This window comes from Prionailurus bengalensis, chromosome B3 (genome assembly GCF_016509475.1).
Source record: "Prionailurus bengalensis isolate Pbe53 chromosome B3, Fcat_Pben_1.1_paternal_pri, whole genome shotgun sequence".
In the NCBI taxonomy this organism is placed as follows: domain Eukaryota; kingdom Metazoa; phylum Chordata; class Mammalia; order Carnivora; family Felidae; genus Prionailurus; species Prionailurus bengalensis.
The window spans coordinates 50735425-50758993 of record NC_057355.1 but is presented as its reverse complement, the minus strand read 5'-3'; the positions used below and the strand labels follow the sequence as shown (position 1 = coordinate 50758993).

At 37.7% G+C, this 23569-nt stretch overlaps 1 long non-coding RNA gene across 1 annotated transcript in view; it reads left to right on the top strand.

Annotated features, from left to right (window-relative positions):
* The first annotated feature begins 1522 nt into the window (after positions 1–1522).
* The window catches only part of LOC122468621, a 44098-nt gene continuing 22051 nt past the window's right edge, over positions 1523–23569 (top strand). Inside the window, exons 1-3 of the long non-coding RNA XR_006293291.1 lie at positions 1523–4233; positions 14650–14701; positions 22694–22941. This is a non-coding gene — a long non-coding RNA (uncharacterized LOC122468621). The remainder of the gene's footprint in view (positions 4234–14649; positions 14702–22693; positions 22942–23569) is intronic.

Below are 23569 nucleotides of genomic sequence, written 5' to 3'. Positions count from 1 at the left end.
CTGTCCAGATTCTTGGCTCCACACCTCATTCCTGATCCCTGTTTGTGTTGTCTTCACATTGCATAATCCTTCTAATTTCACACCTGGCTTTGGAGACCTAGGTTTTCTGTAAAGATTTTGGGCTATGCACACTCCCTTGGTTTTATCATTTCTGCTGATTTAGGGTGAAAAATCCCTGTGCTACCCTCCTGCCCCTTGGAATTCCCACCCTAGCTGTGATAGCCTCAGCTTTGATAAAAAATTCAGATGCATTTTCCCCAACCTAAATCAAATTTCAGTTCTGCTAGTTATATAAGCACAGTCCATCTTCTCTTCCTGGATATTAATTATTCCTTTTCACCAATGACATTTAAAATAAGAACACATTTTGTTCAGTTGTATAATATAGTTATCTTAAGCTTTGAAAATATGTGGGTTTTTTAATAATTATTATTTGTTTTTAATGTTTATTTATTTTTGAGAAAGACAGAGAGACAGAGTGCAAGCAGGGGAGGAGCAGAGAGAGAAGGAGATACACAATCTGAGGCAGGTTCCAGGCTCTGAGCTATCAGCACAGAGCCCAATGCGGGGCTCCAACCCACGAACCGTGAGATCATGACCTGAGCTGAAGTTGGACACTTAACCCAGGTACTCCTATAATTATTTTTTTAAACACAATTTACTGAGGTGAGGTCACATGATGATATGTTTTAAATGATATTTTATAGATTGTAGGACCTGAAATTTTCAAGATTTCAAAATAAAAAAAGGGTGTTTTGAAGATCCTCAAGCAGGTAATCTCAAGGTGAAGGGAGCCATAGCAATCATGTTCCACTATGCCATCCATAATGCAGAATAATGATGTCTGAATTAAATGCTCATCCAACCTCCATTTGGACACTCCTAGTCATGGAGAGTTCATTGCCATATAAGTTATCTCATTCTATCGTAGGGCATCATCATGGAAATTTCTCTCCTAGAATGACCTGAAATCTGCAACTCTGTATCTTTTTTCTAATAATAACCTTTCAAGTATTTGAAGATAGTTATCAACTCCCTCAGGAGTCTTTGCTTCTCTAGGGTAAACATTATTAGTCCTTTCATCTATTCACTTTTCATATGACATATTTTTTGGACCTTAATCTTTTAGACTGAATTTTCCTAAATATATTGACTATTTTCACAGTGTTTTTTTTTAATTTTTTTAACGTTTATTTATTTATTAGACAGAAACAGAGCATGAATGGGAGAGGGTCAGAGAGAGAGGGAGACACAGAATCTGAAACAGGCTCCAGGCTCTGAGTGATCAGCACAGACCCCAATGCGGGGCTCGAACTCACGGACCGCGAGATCATGACCGGAGCCGATGTCAGATGCTTAACCGACTGAGCCACCCAGGCGCCCCTACAGTGTTTTTTTTTAAATGTTTGTTTATTTTGGAGAGAGAGAGAGAGGCGGGGGGCAAGGGGTAGAGAGGAGGGAGACCCAGAATCCAAAGCAGGCTCCAGGCTCTGAGCTGTCAGCCCAGAGCCTGACGTGGACTTGAACCCACGAATCCATGACCCAAGCCGATGTCAGACGCTTAACCGACTGAGCCACCCAGGAGCCCCCATTTTCACATTGTTTTTATTCATGCCAGCTTCTGGCTGGTCATCACATTCCTGAAAAAAATTCTACAAAACAGAGCATGGTTGACTATTTCTTTTGGATCATCTGAACAAAGTATTCCTATTAATTAATACAGCATAAGACTAGGTTAGATCCTCAAAGATGTTCACATGAATTTTGTAATACAAAAATCCCTAGATTTAATCTTTGTGCTAAAATAGATTCTTTTTATCCAGTTTTTGTTTGAATTTCTGAACCAAAATGTAGGGCTTCAGATTTAACTTTGTGAAAATTAATGTTGCCAATACATTTTAGCACTCTCTGTAAGATGGAGATACTTTACATTATTTAAAGAAAGATCACTTTAAATCTTGTTGTATTATATAATATATGTATTTCTCCATCTCCTCTTATTTGCACATTCAGCTCAGTTATTTTAAAATAAATTTGTGTCAAAGATACACAACAAAATGAATATGCTCAGAAACTCTACAGTTGAGACTTCTCATCAAGTTTATACTCTGGCATTAATTCACATTAATTGAATATAGTTTTGAATATAAGTCCAATTAAATATATTATTATTCAGCCCATGTTTTATTCAGAGGTATGATTGGAAACTTTATTGCTTCCTTTCTAAAAGATAATAATATCTGAATAGCCATCTCAAACATAAAATGACCCTATTCAATAGTTTTAGACATGTTAGTTTTATTTCTGGAAGTTTGTTGGACTTTTTTTTCCCACCAAAATGTAAAGTCTTTATAAGAAATGTGTTAGTTAACACAGATCCTTTAGAAAGGAGGGCCTGAGGAGCAGTCAAAGTGTTGCTGCCTAAAGAGGTACAAGCATGTGTGTGTGGTAAGATAAAGAGAAAAAAGGAACTGAGGAAAGGAACAGAGTGAGTGGAACAGAGCCAGTAGGTTTCTCAGTGGGCATGTTTGCTTAATATTTAGTACTTCCCAGAAGATTGTAAGGAGTAATCCCACCTCAGTGCATGGAAGAGAGTTAAAAGGGGGAAATATATCTGCCTTGGTCTGTGTTATCTCCTGCTTTGTATCAGTCAAGATTCACCCACACTTACTCCCCATATCCCACCAGCTCAACTACCTTGTCCTTCCAACTTTGTTCTCCCCTGGTATATCTGTGCCTGTCAGTACGTAGTTAGGAGGCAGCAAATCTCAAACCTGGAATTAAACCACATGTATTAGTCAGCTTAGGTTGCCATAACAAAATACCATAGGCTGGGTAGCCTAAACAACTGATTTCTAAAAGTTCTGGAGGCTGGAAAGTCCAAGGTCAGAGTGCCAACCTGGTCAGGTGGTGGTGACAGCTCTCTTGCTGGCATGCAGATAGCTACCTTCTTGCTGTGTCCTCACATGGTAGCAGAAGAGACAGAGTCTGAAGTCTCTTCTTCAAAGGGTGCTAATCTCATGCTGAAGATCCCACCCTCAGGGGTTCAATATGTGGGGACACAATTCATTCTATAGCACCCTCCCCCTCAAATTCATGTCCTTCTTACATGAAAAATACATTAATTCCATCTCAACAGCTCCAACACTTTTAGTTCATTCTGTTATCAACTCTAAAGTCTATTAGAGTCCAAAGTCTTATCTGAGTGTCTTTTAAAGCAGATATGGGTGAGATTCAAGATTCAACTAATGCTGAGGCAAAATTCTAATCTGTGAACCTGTGAAACCAGACAAGTGATATGCTTTCAAAATACAATGATATTCCTATTCCAAGAGGTAGAAATGGGGAGGAGAAAAGAGGCAACAGGCCCCAAGCAAGTCCAAGACCTAACAAGGCAAATTATATTAGATCTCAAGGCTGGAGAAAATCCTCTGGTTGGATGTTCTGTTGTCTACACCCAGTAGGGTGACAGCATACCCATCCCACCATCACCACCATGGCCCTTTGGGGCAGCCCTGTCCATTTTGGTCAATATTGGGCAGAAAACAATAGAAATACAACACATTGCTAATGTGTAAATTAATATAATCTTTCCAGAGAACAACTTTGCAATACAAACCAAAAGCCATAAAATTTTGCATATCTTCTGGAGCAGTGACTTCAAGTGTAGCTATTTATAGTAATAATATTTCTATAGTTGCATAAAATATTATAATACAAGAATGTTTATCACAATAATTATATTAAAATGAAACATGTGGAAACCCCAAATGTCAACAGAGATTGATGTAGTTACTCAGTAGCCTAATGTGCAGACAAAAAGAATGACAATTAACATCTTACTCAGACTATTTAATGTCATATAAGAAATCCAATGTATAATATATAAATGAAGCAGGTTATCAAACAACATGTGAAATTGTGGTAGATGCTGTGTGTGTCACAGCCATGTACCTTCACCCTCACTATTTCAGTCTATGCTTGCTCGACTTCTAATTGCTGGATTCTACTTCTGTTTGCCTGAGTTTTCTTTGTCCAGGTGCTTAGCAGGCCAGAATGCTAAAGAATAATGCTCCTGTATGCGTAATTGCCCAATAATTGATGGAGTTCATGTACAAATAGCCCAGGTCACACACTCTTTTGCTGAAGTGACTTTGAGAACAGTGCTCCATACTGACTCCCAGAGTTCCTCATTGGGATCAGATCCAAGAATCCACAGTGATGACTTCCCAGGTAATGTACCCTCTGTTGGCTGCTTTGTCTTCCCTGACTCACTTTTCTACCTTCCTACCTGTGTTTCCTGATGTCATCACTCAGGTGAATGACTAGCACTCAAATCCTTGTCTCAGGGTCTTCGTCTAGGTACATGCAACTTAAAATACAATTCAAACAATTTCAATTAAAAATAATATTTATGTCTCTATAAAACTGTTTGCATATATGTCCATTGAATTAGCAATTCTGGTTTTTACTGGGGCTGGTGAGATTATAGATGGACATTTTCTTCCTTTTTCCCTATTTGCATTATTTTGAACGGACGTGGAAGAAGCAAAAAAATAATAAAAGTTATTTTAAACAGGAAAAAACAACAAATGCCTTTTCTCTTGTTCACTCTTTCTCAATCCTATTCTCATTTCAGTCCCTTCAAAGGAAAGCTACTTAATATGAGTTCTATTGATTTATAGTGCAAAGACAGTGTGTAATTATATAATGGCTTTTAGTCAAAGGAATATTAAAGGTAATACAGGCCTCAAGCTGTTCCTGTAGCAAGTGAATTTCAATTTTAAACTTTCAGTGTTCTTTCTGCCTTAGCTACATCTTTAAATATTTCAGAGCTAAGAAATTCTGTTTTTCACCAGAAGATGATTGACCTGTATAAACCAATAGCATTTTCAGAATTGTAGGTACAGATATGCCTGAAAAGTACCCTTTTCCTAGATTGTGTTATTTTAAAGTAATCCTGATTCCTTTTATATGAAAAGGTATCAGACCTCAGGACTTCAGAAATGTTCATTTTCACAAAAGCTTGAAGGATAGTTGTTTGCTTATCATGCAATTCTATTTGTAGGGCTGGAGAGAAAAGTAAATTCTTTAGACAAATCTTTAAGTCTTTGAAATGAGTATTTCTGTGAGTGGAAAGGGTGTGGAGCCAAGAGTTAGGAGACTTGAATTCATAGCCTTGGACCAGCTAGTGACCTGTTTGTTCAGCTGTGGGGTTAATAAACTTCAGGCAGAGACAAAAGAATGAGCAAAGTAAAAGAATGTGTTAATATCTATTGGGAGCAGGCAAGTTGCATAATGAGTAAAGTGATCTATTTTGGACCATTTTTTTTTTAATGTTGATGAACACATGAGTACTGAGAGGTATTTCTTTACCCTAAGAAAAGCAATGGTGCAGGTTTGGCTGATAGTAACAAATGCACTTGGTCTCAGTTATAAAGGGTGTATGGGAACTGTGGTCTACGGATGATTGTATTAGTTTGCTAGGGCTACCATAATAAAATATCACAGAGTGGGTGACTTAAACAACAGAAACTGCTTTCTTCCAATTCTGCAGTCTGTAAGTCCAAGATCAAGGCTTCTGCAGGGGTAGTTTCTCCTGAAGCCCCTCTCCTGGCCTTACAGATGGCCATCTTCTTAATGTGTCCTCTCATGGCCTCTTCTCTGTGCATACACTCCTGGTGTTTCTTCATGTAAGGACACCAGTCCTGTTGGATTAGGTCCCCGCTCTAAGAGACTGATTTTAACTTAATCATCTCTTTAAAGACCTTTTCTCCAAATAGGGCTACATTCTGAAGTACTAAGGACTGGGACTTCAACATATGAATTTTGGAGTACACTATTCAGTCCGTAACAGTGACTTGGGTAGTAAGGACGATGAAGGCTCAGATCTGGGGACTGCTGAACTCCATAATTTAATGATCTATCAAAATCTATTTTGAATCTCAGGCTATATTTTTCTTGATATAGCTTTGAAAATCTGTTTCTAAAATTATATTTCTATGTGTCTGTTTCTTTTCTTTTGAATTGTAAATATAGAAAATTGCTAAAAATTGGCTCCACTTAAAAGTAAGTTGACTATGAAACATTCACACACACAAAAAATTGATTATATATTAGGCCAAAAGAAAAAAATGTCAATACATCCCCTAAGGTGGAAATCCTGAAACTACAGCAATAGAACAAGAAATCAATAACTAAAAGATGGTTAAAAAAAAAACACAAAGTAAAGGAAGATAGTAAAATAACTGCAAATAAAGCATTAAAAAAAAACTCTTCTAAAAACTCAGGTTAACGAGGAAAGTAAAAACTATGTGGTAGCAAAGGTAGTAGTGAAAACTTTTCAATTATTCCTATTCAGTACTCTGAAATTATGATGTTATTAAATCAAAGTTATAACAATAAATTAATCTTTATAAATAAATAGGAGTAAAAAAATAAAATGTATTAAAACTATATTTTTGGAAAGCAAAACAATTCAAAATGTATGTGCTATACATTCTGCCTCAGAAGGCAGATAAGTTGCAATACTAAAGAAATAAGAATAACCGAATTAATGAAGATGAGAGCATAAATTAATGAAACAGAAAAGAAAATATTTATCTTCAGAGTGATTTCTTTTTCTTTCCAGAGCTATTTCTTTAAAAAGACCATCTAAACAACACAGATACACAACATCCATGATGGGAAATTATTTACTTAGATTTTGAAGAAATGTAACTATTTTAAATGAGTACTAACTGTATACATTTATATCGATAAATTTGACAATATAGCTCAAATGAATACCCTTCCTGAAAAAATTAGCAATTTGTACTCAAGAATAGTTAGAAACTATAACTAAAGAAACTCTAAAGAATAGTTAGAAACTATAAATCAAAGAACTCTTTCCCCTCTTCACCCCTGACCCATAGGTATCAGATCCAAATGTTTGGACAGCAAATCCAATTCAATTTGTAAGGCACAAAAATTTGAGATATTAAAGCTATTTAAAAACATAGATAAATATATACAAATTAATAATTGATACTATGAAAATGGTATGTTTTAGTTCTAAAAATGTTGGAAGAGAGCACCAAAAAAAAGGAAATTTGTGGACTTCTCCTATATATGAACATAGAAACAAAAATATTAATGACAGCCATCTAATATAATCTAGCACAATATTAAAACAACACTGTGCTATATTTCAGAAATACAAAGATGGCTCAGCATTTAGAAATCTATTAAAGTAATTCACTACATCAGTAATTAAGGAGAGAAAGTACATGATAGATGCTAGAAAGGTCCTCTGATGAAGTTTAACATCCATTTCTGAGGAACATCTTTAGTAACTTGTAAATCAAAGGAAATATGCTTAGTTTTAAAAGTTTTTTTTTTAAATCAGTAGTTAACAGCAGAAATCATACTCATTAAGAAACACTAGAGGAATTTCCCATAAATTTAGGAAAAAGACAAGGATGCCCACTCATTACTATTATTTAACATCAGGCTGGAGACCCAAGGATATGAATGGGCAGTTACAGAAGACTGCAAATGAACAATAAACATGAGAAAATGTGCTCACCTCTAGTAATAACAGCAATGAAAACTAAAACTACAATAAATGTAATTTTTACTTATTGGATAAAAGATTAACAGTGCTTGATTTTGATGCAATTGCTCTCATTTCCTAAGCCCTTCTTATGTTCCTTCCTGTCTCAGTGCCCCTACTTCTGTATGGATTAATGAAAATCACTTTCATTAGAACTAGTTCTAGAACTAGAACTAGTTCTTTCATAATTCCAGAACCACTGGACAGTTGATGGCTTTCTCTTCTGAAAAAAAAAACTGCAGATGGGAAAGATCTGAGTAGTTGAGGGAGGGTTGGGATGGAATGGGGGGAGAGCTTTGGTGCTGTGGATGGTGGTGGTTTTTCTCTTTCTTTTTTTTTTTTTGTAATTTTTAATGTGTATTTATTTTTGAGGGAGAAAGAGAGAGAAACAGACCACGAATGAGGCGGGAGTGGGGGTGGGGGTGGACAGAGAGCGAGGGAGACACAGAATCCCAAGTAGGGTCCAGGCTCTGGGCTGTCAGCACAGAGCCTGATGTGGGGCTCAAACTCACTAACCATGAGATCATGACCTGAGAAGTCAGCCACCTGACTGACTTAGCCACCCAGGCACCCTGGTGGTTGTTATTTTTTTTTTAAGTGTCTGAGAATAAATACACCTTGCCACTGTAAGGATTGATTTCCTTCCTGCCCATTAACATGACTTAAATCCTATTTCCTGAAAATAGTAACCATTACAGTCTTTTGCTATGGTGCAATCTTTTCCTTGTTCAAGGTTATACTACAAACCTCTATCACATTAATCTACCTATGAATAGAAAATGGCCAATTTGCTGATTTCTAATCCCCAGAAATCTCCACTGACCACTTGACTGTATTTGCAGTAGGCAGGGAAGGGTGGAGGACATTTCAATGCACTCTCACTTTGGTAGCAATGGGCAGAAAAATTGTATTACATGATTGGACTTCAACAAAAAAAGCAGCCAGAGGCCATTTGGACTGGCAGTCTAGTTCTTAATCACAAAAGAATTAATGAAGAATTAATGATTCATCTAAGCCCTGTGCTATCTTTCCTGGATCTGGAGGCTAAATGCTAGGAATGTCTTGTTAACTGTGCTGAGGGGTCAGAAGAGGGACTCTCAGGGAGACCTTATAGCTTGCACAGGCTGCCCCAGTAGGGTCCTTCTCTTTGCCTAATGTACAAGGTATTCTTGCTTGGGAAAGTGCCCTATCCACAAAAAGTCATATATCTTATCTTGTTGAGACCACAGGCAGTTAGGATGGTTGATTTTTGCTTCTGGCCAAACCATAAAGAGCTAAAAATGACCCATATAGTCTGGAGGGATGAAAATAAGATAGATTCTGAGTAATAGATTGAATTCCATTACTCAGGGATGTATAAACAGTGAAGTTTTCTATAGAGACTTCACTGAGACCAAGATTTAATAACAAGAATAATCCTAAGGACAGAAAGGTAACTGTTAGTCCACCATATTGGATCAGAGATAAAGATCTTGCGTCAGAGTTGGGGTTTGAAAAGTATAAATCTTTAGTGCAGTGGATGACCAATGGTTCCTGCAGTCACAGAGGACCACCACATGGGGGTGGCAAACCTTTGCAGTCATGAAGGAGCCGGCGCAACTTGTTTCTGGGTTGTGAGTCTCAGGTGAGATATCACATAGGTCATGAACTACCTAAAAGCAGTTGTTCACACACGGGTATAATCATTCATGATTTTGTTTTCTTGTGAAGATATTTAATAATAATAAGAAAATCATTATTTTTCTCCATGCTGTCATACATTGCTTTATAAAAAGAGGAATCCATAACGACTCCCTTGTGAGCTTATTCATTTTTACCTGAATATCAGATATATTTCTCCTCTCCTGGAAAACAGGTCATTAATCAAATTTGAGGGTTCCTTCATCTTTGTTCCAAATACATTAACTAATTCTATCAATATCCTTATTACATGGAGATCAAATCTTTTGAGTTCCTCATTATCCTTCTATAGCACAGTTTTGTCTAAATCCTTCTCCTTCAGTAAAACATTGGAGATATTTTATGTCTAAAGTTCACCAAGTCTCATGCACTAGAAATTCTTTTTTCCAGTTTTTCTTCTCATTCAAACAGTTATTTTCTATCTTTATATAATGTTGATATACATTGAATGTTGCTAGCTGTTCACTGTCCCCTGATTTCATCCTCTTCTTTTCTATAGTGACACAACTCCTGAATTTTAGCTGTGCATGTTGTTCCTTTAAACTTTTTTTTCTTTTCTTTTTTTTCCCCCACTAGCTGGAATGGAGATTTCATGGGCCATGTGCATGAATGATCTCACTGATGGCAGAGCAACAAAATCAAGGGCCTGTGGCCATCAGTGAGATGGCTCAGTAGCAAGTGAGTCTATATACTAATACAAGCATCTAATATGTGCCAGGTGATAGTTGAGCACATTATGTGCATTACCATATTTAATCTTCGTAACCACTCTGTAACACAAGTCTTGTCATTATTGCCATTTTACAAATGAGTGAATCAAGGGACTTAAGAATTTTGGCCAAAGCCACACAGCTAATAAGTGGGAGACCTAGAGCCTCTGCTCTGAACCATCATGCCATGTATCTACTCAAGGATGAATCCATTCCTTCCCTCATTTCTCACATATAATTAGGACCACGGCCTGCAAATCATTTTTGATGCTAGTGTTGGAATCTATTCCTTTCTTCCAGTTCTGCTACCATAAGCCACCCCTGTTCTCCCCCGGTAGTTTCCCAGCTGCCAATCATATTCTCTTTAATTCGTTTTCTTTTAACGTCCAAAGTTACCTGCCTCCCCAAATAGATTTGATGGCTTGGATTCCTTGTCAAATTCTTTAACAAAGGCGCTTGTTTATGATATGGCTCCTGGAATGTCTTTTTGACCTCCTAATTTTTGCCCCACTTCCTCTGTCAACCCCCACACCATCTTTTCTCTAGTCCCCACTAATACTAATTGACCTTTGCTCATGCCGTGTTCAGCCATGTGTATTCCTGCCTTGGAGCATTTGCACGTGCCTGGAATATTAATTCATGACTCTCCCTCGCTGACTCCTCCTCCTCCCTTAGGTTCAGCTTATGTCTGAATTTTGGAAAGCGTTCTCTGACTCTTTGAATCTGTGCTGGCTGATAACTCCAAGAAGCAGCTCTGGTCATTTGAATCAGGTATAACATTTGCCTTTATGTCTCTGATATATTCTTGACAAGCCTATCAACCCCTTGAGGGCAGATCTCTTTTGTTTATTGCTATATCCAGTTGAGATCACAGGGCCTGGCATAAACTAGGCATTTAATAAATATATTTGGAATGACTGAATAAATGGATGAAACTGGGAGGTGGCAGCAGATGGCCATGAGGCTCCCTAGGTCTGTGCTTGTGACCTTGGTTCAGGTCTGAAATTATGAATTCTGGAATTGGAAACATTGATTTTGTGTGGTTTCTTCTTCACCAAGCATCTTGATTATAGCAAGCACTTAAAATGGCCTACCCCAACATCATCCTTCTAAGTTAGGATTATTACACAGGTGAGTGTTTATGCTTTAACTCTTCAACTTGTAGTTGTGTACCCCTTTACCCGCCAAAAATATGTGAGGGGAATATTCCTCTGCTGCTGGTTTCTGCAGCTGGTGGTGTTGGAAATGTCCATATACTGGATGTGTGAAGTGGATGAAGCCAAAAATTTTCAAGGGAACCCACAGAGAGCAGCTATTGTGATGTGTCACAGTGTCCTCTGATCTAAGCTTCAGGAAATCTGGCTCATTGTTCATGTTTCTGGACTCACAGCCAAATGCCCTAGCGAGCCATGTATCTTCTTTATCTCTGCCTCAGCATTCGGTAAGTTCTGCCATACTACACCAGCTTTATTCTCAGAGCAGGGAGAACAAGGGGGTGATGGTCACAGCATCTTTCACAGGAAGTTGTGGGGTTAGGAGTGAAGATTTTATGAGTTGTAAAGGAGAAATCACTCTAGGCCAGCCACCTTGATCTCTTCATATTTTCTCTTAAAATGACTACCATCCATAGCTTATTTTTTCTCTTTCCAATACAAGATGTGGGGAGGTGGGGCTGTTAGTAGTGGACAATGGTAATCATGATCTAAGTTCAAAAACCTTAAATCAAGTTGGCTGTCCTTTATTGTTATCTCCAGATTTGGATGGTTGCCAAGATCTTTAAATTCTGCATGCCAAACACCAGTGCTGTCTGTCCTTTCTATTCCATTTCAGTAGTCATCACATGGGTGTAAAAGCCTCAGTGACTATGAGTCATCAGACTAACTGTAACAACTTCCTCTCCAGGCTCCATGTCTGTAGGCTCTGCATCTTTAATTTACTGTACACGCTACAACTCAATTAATCCTCATGAAGGTCTGTACTGACCTGGTCTCAAACCTTGGCTATTCTCCATGACCTTCAGGATAAATTAAAAATGCTAATAATTCAAGATGCTCATAATCTGGGTTCAATTTACCTGTGCAGTATAACATCTTATTGTTTCTCTAGGTTGATTATACCTATAACTGACCTTGTTGGGGAGAAATCATATTTTCTCCATTTTCTTCAGCAAGCCAAAGCTCTTTAAATGACAAATCCATCAGGTTCCATGGCTTTTGGTCAGTCTAGTTCTTAAAAACTCCCCTCTAGTGCAATTTTTAAATTCTACTTTTTAAAAAAATTTTTTTAATGTTTGTTTATTTTTAACAGAGAGAGAGACAGATTCAGAGACAGAGCATGTGTGGGGGAAGGGGCAGAGAGCGAGGGAGACACAGAATCAGAAGGCTCCAGGCTTCGAGCTGTCAGCACAGACACCTAATGGGGCACCTGGGTGGCTCAGTTCGTCGAGCGTCCAACTTTGGCTCAGGTCATTATCTCACGATCTGTGAGTTCGAGCCCCGCATGGCGCTCTGTGCTGACAGCTTGGAGCCTGGAGCCTGCTTCGGATTCTTTGTCTCTCTCGCTGTCTGCGCCTCTTCCTCTCTCTCTCTCTCTCTCTCTCTTTCTCTCTCTCTCTCTCTCTCTCTTTTTCTCTGTGTCTTTCTCTCAAAACATAAACATTAAAAAACTTAAAAATAAATAAAACTCTACTTTTATCTCCTCCCTTCCATTTAATAGGCTTCATCTGTGTCCTGGAGATCTTTAGGATGTTCTTGCCCTCCTCTTTATCTTCTTTCCCTGGTTCTAGATCCTTTGGTGTGTTAAGGAGGGGGAGGAAATCCCTTTTTCTTTGGTGGTCATTGTAATCTTCTTTCCGGGGTTGTACCTGTTTCTCTACTATCAACTCATTGTCAATGCCTTCTGTGTTTTCCTTACCGAATTGTGGGATTGTTAGCTGCTCTACAGCCACCTCCCTTCCTTATCCCCATGTCCCCCTTGTCCTCTTCCTCAGCTCAAAGAGGTTCCAAAGGCAAATCATCTTATATGCTGATATATTCCAAACATGAAATGAAAGATCAGTTACCCTTGTGTACTGAGTAAATCTCTTGGAGATGACATCACTTGGCTTTGGGGGAGGATTAAGCACCCCTTCCCCTTTTATGGAGAGGAGAGGGGAAAATAATATGAAACTCTTGCCCTGGCAGATGACTTATATTTTTGAAATTTCCTCCACTCCCATACCCCCACCATTGCACATTCCTCTGCTAGTGTAGACTGTCATGAGGTAATGGTTGTAGGATAGATAACATAGCTTAGTTACCTCTAAAAAGCCTTAAAGGCGTGTCTAACATTTCAAGGGTTTTCAGAATGTGCTTTTTTTGGCTGTTGGTCCTTAGCTTTAAGTTCTGGGAAATTAGGAAAAGTCTAACTCAGTGTTCTTATAGATTCCCAAATAGGCATATTTCTTATAATAAAAATAATAGCTGGATTTTACTATGCATTTAAAAGGCTAACTATTGTACAAAGTACTTTGTTGCATTATCCCATTTAATCCTCTAACCACCTAATAGAGTATGTATTATTGGTATCATTCTCATTTGATAGATGAAGTACTTGAAGTGTAAATAAGTTATACAACTTTTCTAAGGTCATATATGCAGGAAGTGGCAGTACCAGGACAAACCCAGGTCTGTCTGACTTCTGTACCCACACTCAACCTCTATGACATATTGGCTCCAAATACACCATGCACTTTGCTTTTATCCATATTGTTGAAATTAGACTTTAGAGATTATCCACTTAGATATTTCCATCATGCAGATCAGAGCCTTCACTGAGAGAGGATAGGTGAATTTGTGAAGGTCACATATCAGAACTTCCTCTCCTGAAATACCTCCTTTGCTATCCTATATATCTAGACCCTCTGTGGCCTTCAGTACCTAGCTCAGGTCCCGTCTCATCCCACCTCCTAAAGCCTTTCCTGTCCAGCCCAGTCCTCAGTGGTCTCACTTTCCTCTGAAACTGACACCATGTCCTGCTGGTATACCATTTACCTGGCATTTCCACATAGACTGTCTTGCCATTTATTTAATTCCCATGTGACTAATTTAAAAAATCATTCCACGTGCACATGCCTTTCTGCGTCATATAGATTGCAAGTAACATGAGCAGTACTTTAAAAACTATTTTCTCAGGTTGCATTTTCATTTTAGATTATTGTAAATGTGTTGAGCACCTAACAAGGTTAACACAACGTACCTGGAGATGAGTAAGAAATTCTCTAATCTCAAGGAACTTTCTGCTTTGTAAAGAAAATAGTTTAGGTGCATACATTATTGTTTTTAAAAGAAAAAGTAATATAAATGCCAAAGGTATGAAACTTGAAAGGACAGATCATATCAGGCTTGAGAAGATTTGGGAGGCTTCTTAGAGGAAGCAGATGAAAGATCAGCCCTGAAGGTGAAGATGTGGGTTTATGAGCATTGAAGGCCAAGGAAAACCAAAAGGAAAGAAATGGTGCTCAGGGAAAAGGGCTCATTATGTCCTCTTTTGCAGTGTGGAGGCCCCACAGGCTGACTGCAGATTACAGACTTTGTTTGACCAGTACAGTATTTCTTTACCAATTATAATCTGAATGTCCTTAGGTAGTCACGCCTACTCTTCATTCTCTCTGTTGTTTTGCAACAGGCCTGCCTAGACTCTGAAGCTTTTGGAGTGAGGAGATAACAGGAGGATGCTGGTAAGATGGCTGGAAGACCAATGTAATCCCAGGGTAGAGATTTTCAACCAAACGAGTCATTGGGGAAGACCCAAGTTTTGGAGGGAAAGAGTAATGTGATAGGAGCTGCACTTTGAGGTGGTAAGTCTGGCAGTGATGTATAAGATTGATTTAGAAGAAGGAAGTGGGGATCAAGAATTCAATGCTCCCTATGTTCCCTTGCAGCCTATGGCACAGGTAGGTGTAGCTCTCCAACATTTCTTGTGGCCCGTGTCGCAATGTTGGCCTTGTCCTGTGTTCCCTAATGTTTTCTCTTGTAGCATTCTTTACTCACGCACTAGAGATCTGGAGTTGTGCCTTGCATCTTTTGCGTGTCACACCATGTTGGCACACGGCAGGCAGTCCATGGACAGTTGTTTGACTAGCAATTCTGTGTTACGTCCCTGGAGACAACTAGAGTGGTGAGGAAGGACATTAGTTGATATGCTCTATCAGTTTATGTTATTAAAGAATTTCTTTCAGATAGATACTCAAGCACAGAGTGTGTGTTCTAAAATGCTTTTGTTTTGTTCTAGTGCCAACATAATGACATTTTATGCTAGAATCTTTCACATTCAAGATAAAATATCTTTCTTTTTGTAGTCTGACATACATGATATGATCTGAATTATTCAGGATTGTTTTAGCTCATGTTGCATTTTGAAGTCTAATATGCAGAGAAATTTTGACATAATGTGGTGCTAAACTCACTCATTAATACATGGGAGGCTTTTCCTAATTCAATGGAAATTTAAAGCCTATAACATCAAGTACCAAAGCTACTGAGTTTCAGGGAGGCACCTTCTCACTTGAGTTCTTCTCAAAATCAAACCTTCCTATTTCAATATTGTAATTAAAAATGTAGGCTTGAAGGATTGGCTCGGTGGTCTGTTGATCTTTGTAGGGAAAGTGGACAGGGCTCACAGGACAGCTGCCACATGTTATCTACCACACTATAAAACAAGAATGTGGTGATTTAACAGAAATGCTAGAGGTGTATTGGTTTCTTCTATAAAAAGCCTCAAGTCTCATGGTGCTCACACACCTGGTCTTGGAAACCAAATAAGCAGTGCAGGAACTGCTGTCTGGACGAGGGGTTTTTGTTCCAAATAGTTTTTGTAACATTATCTTTAGACAGTTCTCTCCAGGTTTATGTTTCATTATCTTATGTTTTTGTTTGTTTGTATTTTACAAAATATGGGCAAAAAGTTGTAATTACCCATTCAACTGTTTCATCTTAGAAGTATTTTTTGTTGTATCTTTAGACTTTTTTTGTGATTATAAAAACAATATAATTTTAAAAACAAAACAACAGAGGTGAATGAGATAGAGTAGACTTCCTATGATTCCTCTCCCCAGACAACAACCACTGCCAACTATTTCACCTTTTGATGTCAAATGTCATAGACAGCTAGATAAGAGGGATTCTTGACCAAAAGAGTAAGTAATGGTGTTTCTGTAAGTCCAACTGTGAAATATTCTTTGAAAGTCAGTGAGGCAGTTTGCTTCATGTTTGGTTTTTATCTCCATCTAAGATCTTACAAATTAACATCGTAACTCTGTGACTATGGAAGGACTGCTTGCTGACTACAGTTTAGATCTATTAAGCTCTTCTGTGCTATAATTTAAATCAGTGGCTGAATTAACCTGGTGGATAACTTACTGGATCCTAGAGATACTGCAAGTGGTTTCCCTGGGTTATTTAGGAAGTTGTCCAGATAAATTCCCTCTGGGGTAACATAGTAACGTGCCAAACAGTCTAGGTTGAAAAAGTCATTTTAAGATAATTATTCAACTTGATTATATTAATCATGAAAATGTTTCAGTGGTCCACAGGTAGTTTGTAGCAGAGCTAGAAAAGACTCCCGTTCTCCTTTACTTTACCCTTCCCAATGTCTCCTGCCCCATCGATCCCTTCAATCCAATGTAGTTCTGAAATCATTTCATCATTACAACTTTTGTATAAGTCCCTGTTGCACTGTTGAAAAACTGCTACTATTTTGTTCATGGAATCAGCCAATAAACATACCTCTGAAGCAATTAACATGCTTATGCAAACTGTTTGACATTTGAAGTAATGATATCCTTTAGAATATTTGTAATATTATGTTATGACCTCTTTGACTTTCATTTTAAAATAATTTTTGCTTTGGAACAATTAAAAATTAAATCAAATCTAGAGATGGTTCTCATGCAAGAGTCATCTCCAAATGCTATAAAAAAGACATGCCATGCACATTTTGATTGCCTTATAAAAGTGACAATTATAAAAGCATATTAAAAAGTAAAAAAAAATAGCAAAGAAAATGTTCTTCCATGATTTTAAATAGGTTTAATTTTTTAATTTTTAAAAAACTTTTAATTCTAGTGTAATTTAACATACAATGTTACATTTGTTTCAGGTGTGCAATACAGTGATTCAACCATTCTGTACATTACTCAGTGCTCATTAGGAGAAGTGTGTGCTTAATCCCCTTAACCTATTTCACCCATCCCCCCCACCCACCTCCCCTCAGGTGACCATCAGTTTGTTCTGTAAATTTAAGAATATGTTTTTTTGTTTGTTTGTCCCTCTATTTTTTTTTAATGTTTATTTTTGAGAGAGAGAGAGAGTAGGAGAGAGGTAGAGAGAGAGGGAGAGGCTCTAGGCTCTGAACTGTCAGCACGGAACCCAATGCGGGGCTCTAACTGGCAAACCTTGACATCATGACCTGAACCGAAGTCAGACACTTAACTGACTGAGCCACCCAGGCACCCCTGTTTGTCTCTTTTTTTCTTTGTTTGTTTTGCCTCTTAAATTGCAGATATGAATGAAATCATGTTATATTTGTGTTTCTCTTGAGTTATTTCACTTAGTATTAGATCCATCCATGTTGTTGAACTTGGCAGGATTTCACTCTTTTTTATGGCTGAGTAATATTCTTTTATATCACATTTTCTTTATCCATTCTTCTATAGATGGACACTTGAATTGCTTCCCTGTCTTGGCTATTGTAAGTAATGCTGCAGTAAATGTAGGGGTACATATACCTTTTGTAATTAATGGTTTCATTTTCTTTGGGTAAATACCCAATAATGGAATTACTTGATCATAGGATAGATCTATTTTTAACTTTTTGAGGAACCTCCATACTGTTTTCCACACTGGCTACACCAGTTTGTATTTTCACCAGCAGTGCACCAGTGTTCTTTTTCTTCACATCCTTGTCAATGCTTGTTGTTTCTTGTGTCTTTGATCTTAGACATTCTGACAGGTGTCAGGTGATTTCTCATTGTAGTTTTGATTTGTGTTTCTCTGATGATGAGTGATGTTGAGCACCTTTTCATGTGTCTGTTGGCCATCTGGATGTCTTCTTTGGAGAAATGTCTGTTCATGTCCTCCGCCCATTTTAATTGGATTAATTTTATTAAAAGAATATGTAGGAATAGTCTTTATGTTAATAGCTATTTATAGAATTTGAGTAAATCAGGAACTTTGTTCTTGTAGTTCTTTTAAATATACCAGTGACTTTTTTGAAGTAAATCCTGATTTTTTTTAAATAAAAAGATACATACAGGTCACGTAATCTAATGTATAAAGTATGACATAAAAATTTAAATTTCTAATGATACACGTGTGTATGTGTATAGTTTTTCTTTTTGGATTGTTTTTAGGCAACACATTTTATCAAGGGTGACTGGCATTTTTGTTTAAACCATACAGTTACCCTACAAAACTGAAATAGGGTTACTGTTAGAAAAAAAATAAACAGGACAAGTACTGTGCCCATTTTACAGACGGGGAAGTGACCCTTCAATCATAAATTGCTAGAAAGTGGTGAGGCTAGAAGTAAATTTCAGCCTCCACTGAGAGATTTTCCAGTGCTCTCCCTGCTACATTTTTTTTTTTGCTCGTCTTTTTCAGTTTTGGTTCAGCCACCCAAGGAAATAACCAGGAACAAAGCCAAGAACAAAAAGAGTCTGCAAATGTCATAATGAGAGCTCTGGATGAACAGTAATTTTACTCAGATCTGAGAATTAGAAAGCTGGCTGGAAAACCGTATTATGAAGATTGAGGAAACTAGATGGCAAATCACTATTCATTCAGAATAAACTTTATTGACCAGTTACTTAAATTGCAAAGAAGTTAATTTGTGTTGCAGCAGCACCTTTGCAAGTATTTTCTGAAGAGCTGAAGAAAAAGCCCAATAGTGTTGGAACTGCATGTTTAGTTTTCAGAGAATTGTGGGCATAGCTTCAGAGGACACCTGCAGGTCAACATTTTGGTGACAGCATGAAAGGGCTTTAGCTTCAGGAAGCTTCAGTGAGGTCAGCTGGGGGCTCTCCTGGGACCCAATCCTGATCTCTGATTAGGATAACCCACTCTGCTCATGAAATGAGATTTCTAATGGGAATTAACCACAGCTTCCTTTTTCCTGTCTTTAAAAGCAAGCTGCTTTGTCATGCTTCCTTTACTGAAATCATCACACAAAAAAAGGGTTTTGAGAATTTTCTGCTTAAGACACTACAACAGATAATAGACAAAATAAGATGTAGGCGATTGCTCACTGGCCCCCTCCCAACACCATTGCTTCTTACTCCCCTTAGAGATTACCCAAATGTGTTTTAGGATAACAATGGCTTAGCTTTAATGTTCATGAATAAAACAACGACCCTGTAAGAGTCTGAATTTGGAAGGTAATAAAGAAACATATCAAGACAGAAAAGAAACTTGGGGCTGAATTAGAAGTGCAATAGGAAAGAAGCAATCTTTCTTCTGTATAGCCCCAAGTAATGTTGGCCTTGTCAAATGCATCACAGGTTTTAAGTCACACTTCAGCAACATCTGAGCCACAGTGAGGATTAAGCCCATCCTTTAAGGGCTGCATTAACTTCTCCAAACCAGCTGGAGAAGTTGTGTGTGTGTGCAAATTTACATCTAATTGGTTTTGTTTGTTTTGCTCTGTGAAGGGGGAGAAGTAATACTTATTAAGTGTCTCAGTTCTTTTGAGCCTCAAAATAGCCAGGCCAGTTGGAGAGATTGCTGTTTACCCAAGTTTCCGTGGATAGGGAATGTTAAGAGTTGAAAATTGTGTCCTGTCTGTACAGCTGTGTGCCATCCCTATCTCCGTTGTCAAAGTGGTGATTTTAAATACCTGAAAATTTAAAAAGTTTCATCTTATACTGGGATCATAACTTCTGATTTGAAGACATTTGAAGTGGAATGCATGTAAATTTTGAAGAAGTTTTGCTCAGCCATCCATCACTTTCAGTCACCTTAAGCCAGATTCACATGAATGAGAAATGACATAGAGTGTCCTTTAGAGGATGAATAGAGGCTGCCAACTTCTTCATCGTCTTCCTTGGTCATAGTTTAATTATCCAATGGTGGGCATCTGCCTTAAGCTGCCAAATGGAGCTTTTAACCACCGGATTAGAACTTCTATAGTCAGTAATCTCTGGTCATGGACATTGTGAGGTTTGAAAGTTAATTTTTGTCAACTTGAGATTAGAGTTCTGATCAATACATTCATTCATTTGGAAAGTATTCAGAAGACTTACGTTCTCAAAAAAATCTTTCAGTAGCTTCCAATAAGCAGAGTATTCTGCATTTGTTACATAAAATCATAAAGGGACCCTATTAAAATACAAATATTATTGAGAAGGACTGTACATCTAGTCTCTAACGTCTGTGATTTCTTTAACATTTATGATCTTTCCGTTATCCATTCAGCCACCTCTTTGAGTCTTGTTAGAAAAGTCAGCACAGATCAATGTTGAAGGTAAAGAAAGTCCAGAAACAAACATTATAGGAGGTAGGGATAAGACATCTTTGGTGTGAAGATGCCCAGAATGTGTAAAACTGTGGGAAGTTAACCTTTGTAAAATGGTATAAATAGTACTTAGCTTTGAGGGTTATATGAAGATTATTTGGGATAATACATTGAATATGGCATCTAGTTCTTATTTTACGTTCAGCTAATGTCAGCTATTACTATTATAATAAAATATTAAAATATTTAACATAATTGAATATGTTTTATTTATGAACTGCTTGAAAATTTTACATTGTCTCATTGCTATTTTTTTATTATACAGATCTATATAATATGTTATTATCTTTGAGATTTGCAAGTCTGGAGATTATCTTTTCTATACTACTTTTGTTTATAATAGTTTTGTATATACCTAAGGTTATCATATTGCAATTCATTACTCTTGTGATCCAGAGTTATTACTTCTATTTGTGTTTGTATGTTTGTGTAACGATTATTTTTTTACTATGTCAGACATATTTTATATCTCATGACGGAATCAGAATTACTCATGCTGACAAGCCTTGATGACTTGTATGGCTCTTTGAAAAAAGACATGTCCACGCTTTTTTCACATTTCTACACTTTTCCACCATATGATAATATAACGGAGTTAGCTGAGGCACAATTTATACTTGTTAAAAATCAATTTGGTGGTGATGGGCCACTCTTGTCCTCAAACTTTGTCCAGTCAAAATGTCCAAGAAATAGTTTTGGTGGAGAGGTGAGTGTAACATTTCTAAGGTCCCAATTTATGTACTAGTATGATCTTTACAAAGGTTATTAAGCATTAAATAGTTTGGGCAACCTTTTCTCTACTCATGATGATATTACTATTGTAGTAATATAGTAGTAATGCAGACGACTTCCAGCCATTTTTAGTAGATGGCTTCTCGTCTTCTTTTTTTTGTTTTTTTTTTTTGGAATACCCAGAGAATCTGGGAAGAACTATGCGTCTACAGCATCTTAGAAAACCCGTGTTATAAGAAAAGATGTAATGAAGAACCAGCAATTGACTTTTTTTTAATGTAAAATGATGCAAACTTATTATCTTACCATAGGTGAATGCCAGCCTTGGAAAAGGGCAGGGCCGCTGGTGGTAGATCTGTGTTGCAGGCTGTAACTTTGGGACCCTCAAAAATGAGGAATTTATTTCTTTTCACTTCTGACACCAACTATTATTGCTGTCTGCTTTGAAATACTCCCTCTTGGTATCAGTCAGAGCCCTGCAAAAGCTGACAAGTACAGCGTATTTCTCAGTTTTTTGGGTGGACTCACAAGCAAAACTCTCAAAAGATAACTGCCTTTTTTGCATGAGATTCAAGAGTTACTTTAATTTTCTTAAACCAAAAAGAGAGAGCCAAATGCCAGTTCACGTCTATCATATGCCCTTTCATAGAGCTGTTGGTAAAGCAATTAAATGCATAAATGACAGAAATGATAGATATTGGTTCCATTATTGCTATTTCATGCAGACAGAGTTATATTTCCCCAAGATTAGATTTTTATGACAAGAATTTTTTTTTTGTAGTCATAATACAGAACTGTTATTTGTCAAAGAAGTAATATTTGTTTTTGGCTGTTGGTGAAATCTCAGAGGAAAAATTTCCAGACTCCATTTTACTTTTAAGAAGTACATAAACCTGAAGAGTAAGTTTTTTCTCTCAAAATAGGTTTTGTTTTGACTTTGAAAACCTCAGACTTCCACGAAGCATTGTAATGTTTGGAATAAGCATATAAAATATTTCAGGGTACTGGGATTTATCTTTTCTCATAACTCTAGGCAAAAATTCCTAGGGCAAGTCTGAGGATAGATTTTTTTTTTTTCACTCTCCAACTTGCCTCGATGCTGAGGTCTGGGGGAAATGCTTTGGGTCCCCCGCATAGCCAAGGTTAAGTGTGCACAAGGCCAGTGGAGACCCTCATTGTTGTTACAGTGGGTAACAAAAGAGATTCACAGAGTGCTGAATTCTGGAAGGGACTATCCAAATCAACTACATAACGCTGTCATTTCTCAAATGGGAAACTGAAGTACAGGGAGATGAAGGGATCTGTCAAGGTCATCTGATCAGCTAGTGTCACAGTTGTGATCCAGGGAGACTCCCCATTTAGTGATTTTTTTTCTCAGTAATTTCCCAGGAGCCTTTTTTACTTCAATTTTGATTTGCTTCCATTCCAGTCCATTCCAGTCCATTCCAGCTGGTCCCTGATATTGACGTGGGTGCTCTTTTGGCCTCAATCCTGCCCTCTGCCTGTATTCACTGAGTGGGATTTCCCCACCAGAAGCCTTCGCATTCTCTGAGTCATTTGGACTTGGACTTACTTGTCCAGAAGTTTTAGTTCCTGGAGAACTTGAGAAGGACTCCTTCTCCAGTTGTTGGACTTTATTCCCCCTGCTGCTGCTCCACACCACCACAGCTTATTCAGGTACTACTTTCTGTCAGGTCTCATGCTTGGCACTTTATACAACTAGTTCATGTACTCCACACAACAGCCCTTTAATGTGGGCATTTTACCACCTTGCAGCTGAGGAGTCAAAGCTCAGGAATCAAATCTCATCCCCATCACCTTACAGTGGTAAGTGCAGAACGAGACTAAAACCGAGGAATATCCAAATCCCATTCTCTTTCCATGGCATTGTTCAGTTCTAGTCTGAAATGCTTAAGGCTCAGACTTTGAGTAACAAATTGTTGTAACTTGCACTGCCTCGGGGACTCTGTCTCCCATTTATCTGCTCTGTAAAACATCTTTATGTATTAACGCATGAGCCTTCTCTGTGTGGGCCCGTCTGATGCTAGGACTTCCTAGCTTTCTGATCTTAGAGCTCTGCCTTCCATATTCTGCCTTGTTAGATGTTCTGGATGTGGGAACAGTTAAATGTCACTCTACTGGCTGAAACAGTAACTTCCTAATTGAAACTCCAGCGGAAATTAGACCTTCCAAATGGCAAGATCATAGAATGCTCTGATATGTTTGATGAAACACTGTTGGATATTTCCACCCACTTCCCTACCTCCCACTTCTGCAGCTTAAGGGACAAATTCCATTTTTAACC